Genomic DNA, 9,484 nt, shown 5'->3' on the forward strand with positions numbered 1-9,484 from the left:
CTGATTACAACCGCAGGGAATCCATGAGTAAAGCTGCCGGGTGCAATGGTCCCAGGTTACACTTTGTTCTGTCCAGTTTGAGATTTCCGCCAAGACCTTGAACATATTAGTGGAGACTGTTTTGTCTTCTCTTGGTATGCCAGTTGGGGGACTATGTTTGTTGGGATCCCCGCCCCCTCCCCGCTATATTTCCACAAAGACCTGTTGTGAATGACTGAATGTTTTTTGGTGGATAGCAATGGTATTGGCCTTTTGCAGAGGTTCATAATGACTCATTCATTTCAGTTGCAAGTGTTGGCATGGCTTGACTTCTGAATCAAGCAGGTCATGAGCTCCTCAAGACGAGAGAGAGTGGAAAACAGATCTGATATTATGGTGAGCTGAAAACTTGACTTGTTCTACGCCTTGGTCCATGACCAAGAAGTAATAAAAACACCACACTCAGATGTGCTCCATTCACCAACAGGCTTTATCCATCTGGAAACAGATCTGAAAGAGTGCGGTCATCCTCTGCTAGACGAGTGGACACGACACAACGCCGAGACTCGAGCTGAGATATTTGTGATGTTGCCTTGAAAGCTGGCCAGATTTCTTTCCATCAAACTCGCCTCAAAGCCATGCTATCTGGTGGAATTTGTAATAAACATGCATAATGCAACAGCGATAGGAGAATCTTTTGAGGACGTTTGACTGTTTTTTGGTTTGTTTTTTTTCAAATTGGCTTCAAGTCAATACCTTTATTTGGCATAATTATACATGGGATAACATACAGTGAAATGTGTTTTTTGCACCTGTTCCAGACCTAAACACCCAAGAGATACGTGTGTGACCGAATTCGCATGCTTAAAACAACATAAAAACATGAAAAATAATTCTCCAAAGAAAAAACCCTAATAGATACGTGTACATACGTCTACTATGCATGTATATGTATTTTCTCCTGATAAGCATATTAGAGTAGATACAACCATACTGTCATGACAGTGAAATGTTGGATTTGCACACACAAAAAAAAGCACCGAACTGCATTTTAAAATATGTGGGAATGTTAAGTTATGGAGTATTATTGATAATAATAGTAATAATAATAATGTGTACTTTAATACTGAAGTAAAGATAACAACTTAGGGGTTAAAATTAAAAGTGGGTGAAAGGGAGTAATATTTTGATTGACTATTATAAGCAGGAAAACCATTAGTTTGTCAGATGTCAATGAAACAAATAATAAAAGTGCAGATTAGGCCAATGTAGACACCTTCTGGTTTAATCTTTACAAATGATCCATAACAGTAAAGACCACTGCACTTATTTGGTATCACTTGAGGTAATATTGCATTGCTTTACATTTCAATCATTGTGAGCTTTTCTTTTTTGAGAGTTAATAGTTTTAAAATAGTTTCAATCTAATTATTTTCTGTCTGATATCGGTGACAATGTCATGGAGGGCAGTGCAAAGGATTATGGGACGTTATTTCCTTGGGTTTTGTCTAATATGACGGTTAATTCTTAGCATTCTTAACCCTTGGCGTTTGCATATATTGCTGAATTGGCAAGTCGGCTTTGGTCGATCTGTGCGTGTTGGTCGGGAGATTGAACCGAACACTTTATTCATTGTGACCTTAAGTTGGACAAGATTGTATGCAAGGATGAATGGAGCAGGATTCCATAACTTCACTGTCACCACCACTAAACTTTTCAACATTTATTCCATTAGTCTCTGAAGTCAAGAATTTAACAATAGTTAGTTAGAAAGTTTGACAATGAATAAGCAGTATAAGCATCCCCACAACAGTTCTATGTGAAAAATGATCCTCTGCAGACGTACTCATTATAAAAAATAATATATTCTGTCTTTTGTAATAAACAAAACAGTCATAAACTCTGTTTCTGGCCAAAACAGCTTGGAAAAACCTCACTGCCGACAAAACATTATGTCTTCATTGTTGATACACTGATGACAAGTTAACCGTGGGGTTTTTGGAAAATATCTCCACATCTGCTGTTGCGGTGATGTTCCGAACAGTAAAGATGGAGCCGAGGCATCTCTGCCGACGTGTCTTAATTCATCAGGAGCTTTTAACCAGTCGCTCTTTGGCAGCGTTTTTCCAGCTCCGAGGCAGAGTGAAGGTTTCACAGCCTGCATCAGGTTCACTTGGCTGTTTTCTTGACACATGTCTGAACGGTGGCTGGATTTACAATGAGGCTGTGACATACTGTACACTTGATTCTTGATTTGTATGCAGGCACAGCCGCACATAATCATCCCTGATGCAAAGAGCCCGTGTCCTTCGCGTCTCCAAGCTGATTTCATTTCTGTTTGAGAGCCAAAACACATTATTCTCTGGGGTGCTTTTGCTGGAAACATCTACGGAGGGTGGCACTCGTTCAGTGTTTTGCTGCTTTCAATTGCTATAGGAAGACAGGCGCCATCCTTGTGGGGGTTGCTGTAAGCATTAAAACATTGCATTGGATTATTCCTTTCAGCTCCTTTGTATTGATTCATACCTTGAGTGACACATTGTATCTTTTAATGTCGGCATATTTAACATTTGATTTTTGAATACATTTAATGTTGGTGGATTCACCGACAAAGCTCTTTATTTATCTTCCATCTTCTCTCAGATAGTGTTGACTATATGAATGGCAGCAATGCTTTGTCTGTAAAATAGACAAATATGTTTTTTTTCTTTACTGCTTTGAAAAAAAAAATAAACATTCCTCCTCACTTAGTAGTGCCTTGTCCTCTCTAGACTTGCCGTGTATGTCAAGTTTATTATCTCCAGTCTCGCAAGCAAACACAGCTGTGTATATAATTCAAAGTGTGTGACACGGGCAAATAGTTTTCAGACAAAGTCGTGACTGGTGTAAAGAAAGAAAGTTTGTTTTTCTGAGTGTTTTTAAACCAGAATTTTCATTGTGTTTCAGCTTTTTATTGCGGCAAAAATCATAGACGTTACGTGTATAGTGGAGTGTCTCACACACTTTTTGACTGAGATGGGCAATCAAACCAGCAACCTTGAGTTTGCAAAACAAGAGCATGAGGCCCCAATTAACATTAAATAACGTGAAAACGGAAAACTTTATTTAGCTTTTTCTTTTGGACCTCTGTCTACACGACAAACTGTGCAACAGCACCCACTAGTGGCCCCACGTGAAAACCTCAGCGCTTTCAGGGTTTCTGTGGGAAGGGCATCATTTTCAAATCGTGAAACTTTTCTCAAACAAAAAAATGCAAAAACTAATGTGTTTTCACTGGAAACTTTCCTGAATCACTGCTCAGGGCATTTTGAATCTCCACCCGGTTAAGCCTCAACTCATGTCTTCACACGGAATCTTCTGGCAATCAACAGCTTAATGCAAAAGTTAAAGATTCATTATTGATCCGTGAAAGGAAACCGCACTGTTGGATTACTTCATGGACGTTCAGCAGGAGATAGCAGGTCAACGCAGTTCAATTCGAAAATATTTGAATGGTAGCGTCTGTGGACAGTGAGCCAGGTCAAATCGAAGCGTGAAGAAAAGACGTATAGGAGAAGACAGGTAGAAGCTGAGTTATTCTTTGGACCGAACCTTCGCTGCAAGAAAACCTCATAGAGCTAAAAATATAATACATTTACTGGTGTTTCATCTCCACAAATTTAAGCGGTGCGCAGTCGTTCCCGGACAGCGATACCTAATGTCCGATAGCATTAGTCATGTTATAGTTTGCTAATGCCATTAATGTCTTTCAAATGCACTGAAAAATACTTCACGGAATTCATTGCAGAATTGAAAGCAACAGAAGTCCTTGTGTCTGACATATACATATTGAACGCTCTGTTGTTTAGATAAGCATCTGTTTGAAATGTCTGTGACTGAGGTGAAGAGGCCAAAGTTAGCATAATAAAGAAGTCACTGTTTGGGGGGGGGGGGGGGGGACTGAATTCTCCTTTGAATCGAGATTTCTTCTCTGCTCTTTCACCTTAACACTTCACATCCAAGGTAAAGCAACTGCAGCTATGTAGGGATGGAAAGTTTTATGAAGTCACGTAAAACTTCCTAGCTCAAGGAAGTTTAACCTGTAAAATCTTCGGCCATCTCCAAATAAAATGTGTACAATTCTGCTCAATATGTTATTGCATAAAGGTGCAGTATGATCACCATGGAGGTCCCCGCACCGTGGTAGGTTTTCCCACCACTTACTTGAACTCTGACCACTTTGTTTCATACCACAGCAGAACGACATGCTGCAAGCCAAGCTTCTTTTCAATTGGATTTTTTTAGTTTTTTGCCTTTTAGTTCATTCCAGCTTGACGGTTATCCATCACATGATAGCCTGTGGACACTCTGAACCAAATCGAGTGGTTAAAAAAAAAAAAAAACCTCTTGTCCTCGCTGTTGGACCTGAGCCATGACTGTATGTAAAGCCACACACTCCTGAAGCTCGGAGGCAGCGCCGCAGCTGTTGGCGGGGCTCTCCAACAGCAGTCTGCGCTGGGCAAACGTAAAACACCACCAGATAACCTCTCCCTTAACATCAGTGGGAACAAGCAGGTGGTGGAGGATTACAGTCTAGCGTTCCTCCGTCAACGGAGGCGGAAAGAGAAAGTTGGCCTCTTTGAAGTGTGCAGAGTACAGAAAAGCTGTCATGTGATCTACATCAGGAACCGTGAAGGCGCAGCTGTGACGGTATTATTGTAGTCAGCTCTGGAAGTTTGGCTCAGGTCAAGAGAGTTTAAAGGACTTTCTAAAGCTTGGAGAAATTCAAGGGTATCGTTCTTGACAGAGAAAAAGCCGTCAGGGTAGGTTCACAATGGTGTGAGCATAGTTTATGAAACAGAAGGCCTCCTCTGTCACTGTCAAAGAAGTGAGCAGTCACAGTGGCATCATTATCTTTTTAGCTTGTTGCTTCCATTCTTGTTGTAAAAATAATCCCCAAAACCTTCCGAAAATGTCTTGAGAGTCAAAATACCCAGCGACTTTGACTCAACTGATTGGATTTGTTTGCTGAAGGTTCCAAAGTGAAGATCACCGAGACACACAGGGTTTCGGTAAAACTATATTGGCAGAACACCGAAAGGGTTTTTGCAAGATTCAGACTCAGGCCCTGTGACACTTTTCACAACAGCACCCACTAGTGGCCCAACATGAAAACTACGTCGTTTTCAATGTTTCTGCCATTTTTATGTGAACCAGCATCATTTACAAAATGTTTCCATTGTAAACACAAAACTTTTCTGAGATGAAAATGCAACAAAAAAAAACGATGCCTTTTCACTTGAGACCTTGTGTAAATCCAAACGTTGCAGGCGTCACGTTTTTGTGTTGCAATTGCCTTAACTTGTCCGATTTTCTCATTCTTGTTGAAACCGTATGTTTCAAGGGTATTGAAAGTGTCTGAAACGCAGGGATTTTGGTTCCCGGTGGGGAAAATCCAAGCCGTCAGACTCGGTACACACTCGTATCAAACATAGTTACTGAAACTGGAAGGCGACGTTCTGAAGGCTTATTCTGTTGTTGTCAAACAAATAAACGGTTGGATGGACGTGTGAGACCCACGTGCCCTCATGTTGGCAGTGATCACAGAACACAGTCACACACATAATCTTTTATTTTACAGAAACCTGGCAAGAATCTTTAGAGAATCAAGCCATCCAGCCGTTTTGATTGAAAGATTAACAGTTTATATTGCGTTTGCCAAAGTTTCATTGTCATTGTAGACTTGTACTCGGGTTCAGTCTCAGTCAGTCATTTCTTGGTTTGATTTAAGGAGCCACAGGTCAAAAGTCTTACTTGAGCCCTGATTTAACGTCTTCATCCAAAAGTTGCAGTCATTATATTTTTTTGTGTCTCAGTGATGTCGACATGTTCTATTTTTCTCATTATGATTTGCTCAATATGTTCTGAGGTCATCGAAGGTATTAATTCACATTTGGCAATCGTGTTCCCCTTTGCTCCGATATGAGTTTGCACGGTCAAACATCTGGCGACAATTGTTGGGTCCCCTTTCGATTTAATACGCTAAGAAATGAAATGAAAATTATTCATTCACGCATATAGGGAGCACGAGCCAACCCCAGAAAAAGAAAAGCAGGGCAAATCTGTAGTTGAAGTTTTGAAGAGGTAATACTGATACACAAAAAGGTCTCTGAACTAAGAAGCCAACCAACACACCGGGAATAAAACGTATGCGGACAGATTGCGATCCAAAATATCAGAATATGGAATAAAAAGTGAGAAGTTACTGAATAAATTTTCCTGACTTATAAAATGCAAACAGAATTCGTATCATGAATATGATCATTTGTACCCATTTAATAACATCAAATTAGTCACTCAATACAGATACAAAGAAAACCAATCACTCTCGCCTGTGCTGAACTTTCTGCTTTTTGTGAATATGTGACCTGAATTAATCAATGAATACTGGTTTGACTGCATGAAAAGCAGCTGATAATTTATCATTTGATTTATGAATATATTTTTTTTAAATGGTGAGCGACACAATAAGGTTCACTGAACATCATCAAATCCCTCTTGCGATCAGTTTTTAAACTGATTAAATTAGTTCACTGTCACAAATCTATTGAGACGTTATTAAAGGGGATTTACTGAGAGAAATGTGTGAAAGTGAGGAACACAATGTGAACACGGTGTGAGGCGCTTCAGACTGGGATGAGATAATCTGGAAATCTTGCTATCGGTCCCCAAACGCTAAACGATAGGAGAGACTCCGTAAGCATTTTTATATAACGTACAAAATGATATTCGTGCAGATATTCTAAATAACGTGAGAGGAAACCGTTTATTTAGCGGCTCCCCGTTCACAGGAGTCCCCGCAGTGAATCACCGCAACCTGAATCTTGAACTCGGCTAGTGTTCACACTGAGTGCGGTTTAAAAGATGGATGAATGAAAAACATATTGTCTTGTCAGTGGGGTCACTTGACCATTCACATAGACTCATATTCACATAAACACGCAACTTTAGTCACCAGTTAAACCTCAAATGTAGTTTTTGGGAAAAAATACTCATACCCATGAAGAACTCGAAGGCCCCTAAGCGCAGATTCAAGCTTGACACAACAAAAGTATTGATAGGTTTTACTGGCTTTGATTAAAATAAGTTAACATGGTGTACAGTCATGTATCAACCGTTTTTACGAGACAATCTCTTCACTAACATTTGTAATAAACTGTTCAGTTTGTAACTAAAATATTTCTTTACAAACATGGCATTCTGACTCAGAATTGTTATCAAGCTTTTATTTTAAGTCGTTTTAAGGTAATGGGTTTACTTTTTCAACTTTAATATGTCTGTTTTCAGTGTCTTTTTCTTCTGAGTGCTTCATTTTTGTTTTTTGTGATTCCAAAGTGAATGAAATGATTGTCTTGCCCAAATTTGTGCAAAAAAAAAAAAATCCCAACAATTTCCATGGGATGTACTTTTTATGTCCACATGACGGTCATACGTCCCCCATGGAATTCTGAATCAGGCTCCGCTCTGACGGTTCTGGAGTTTCGGTATGAAGGGGGCCCTTGTTTTAAATCTCATACACTGCGAGTGGGTGAGGCGTTTATTTTATTTATTTTTTGTACAAAGTTAAGAGGATACAGTGGTGTTGACACGGGATGCAGTGTTGCAGAGGAAAACAGAAGGCAGAATCTGGAAATCTGCCAGAAAGACTAAAAGGGGGCGCTTTGTTTTCCAGCATAAGCTGTGATTCAATGTCTCTCTGGCCCTGCTGGTTGGGACGCTCCGCTCTGCTTTTATTTTGTTGCCTTTGTCGTATTTTTGTTTATTTATTTTTTTCCCCCACAAAGACATGGCCACAAGAGATACAGTGGATGCCATAATTGCCATCGGCAGCTTCCTGGTGGTTCAGACGGAGGGCAATGGATCACATGAATGTGGCGTTATCGGGCTTCTGCAGGGCTTCGTGGCGACCCAGTCATTTCAGTCAGGTGTGTGGGAGCGGGGAGACATGTAAAATATGCAGGCCGGAGGTCTCGGAGGGAACCACCGCACAAGCCAAAACAATAGGGCTGCAAAACAATTACCTGCAACATGTAGTGTGCCAGCACTGATCGTGACATGCAACGATACACGGGAGGCTCTTCTGCGGCCTCCGTCAACACAAACACCACCCATGATAGTAGCAGTAATCCTCCTGGATGTCAAAGTCCAGTTAAAGTGTACTTTATACCACCGAAACATGAGGTGGTGTTAGGTTTGGACCCCCTTTTGCATAGATTCAACAAGGTGCTGCACATCCATTATGTGACTCTCCATCCCAGATGTGCTTAGAATGAAATCGGGTGACTCTGGAAGCCCTTTTAGTGCCGCGAACTCATCATCATATTCACATAAAGCTGTTTGCGATGGTTGGAGCTTTGTAGCCTGGTGTGTTGTGGTACACTGCGGTCATAAAGGGATGAATATGGTCAGAAACTGGAGACTGGATCAGGGGCCTGAAGTGTGCCAAGAGAATCCCCTCCACACCATGAGACCACCAGCCTGGACCGTTCATACAAAGCAGGTCGGCTCCATGCCTAGATGTTTTGTTTTTTTTGTTTTTATGCCATATTCTGACCTTACCAGCTGAACGTAGCAGCAGAAATCAAGACTCATCAGACCAAGCAACAATTTTCCTGTCTTCTTTATCAGGTTCTGGTGAGCCTGTGAGAACGGTAGACTCCTGTTTCCTGTTCTGAGCAGCCGGTTAGACACCCAGTGTGGTTTTCTGCTGCCGTACACCATCAGCTTTTTGTTTGCTTTTCAATCGTTCAATTGTCCATTCTCCTCTGACCTGTGACGGGTATCAATGAGTATTTTCGCTCACAGAACTACTGCTTACTAGATAGCATCTCTTTCACGGGCCATTCCCTGGAAAAAGAGATCGTAAAAACCCCAGTGATCAGCAGTTTTCGAAAAAAAATTAGAATGAGAAAGTTTGTCTGGCACAAACAACCGTACCTCATTCTCTTGCTTGCTTTGGACGTCAGCTTTCCCCAGCAGAGACAATGATGCTTTACACCGTCACCACGGCCTTGGCAGCTTTGTCAACCTTTACTCCTGACTGGACAGGACAGGGTGGATTAGTCTTGAGACATCAGTCTCCAGCAAGCCAAATGTCCTGTGTCTTAATTCGGGTACCTCCACACTTACAGCGGCTATTTTAAGTTCACGCTGTGGGATAAGCTCAAAGTTCACCAGCTTGGCTCGATCCCGGAGGAGGCGGCGACTCTTGACGCCAAGTCTGTGAATGCAAAACACAAATTAATTGATTGTTCTAAATATTTCACTCGATGATAAGGTTGAATGCAATTTGTTGGAGACCACTCACTTAAAATTGTGTTTTAGCAGCAGTTTCCTTTTCTTTTTTTTTTCATGTTAAAGTATCATGAAAGCAATTGGGACTTTTTTGGAAGTTTTCTTGAACAACTTAAAGAACTTCCAACTCCATTTGCACTCCTCATACCTCCATATATACCCCATCTTAAAG

Source organism: Lipophrys pholis (genome assembly GCF_963383615.2).
Source record: "Lipophrys pholis genome assembly, chromosome: 19".
Classification (NCBI taxonomy): Eukaryota; Metazoa; Chordata; class Actinopteri; order Blenniiformes; family Blenniidae; genus Lipophrys; species Lipophrys pholis.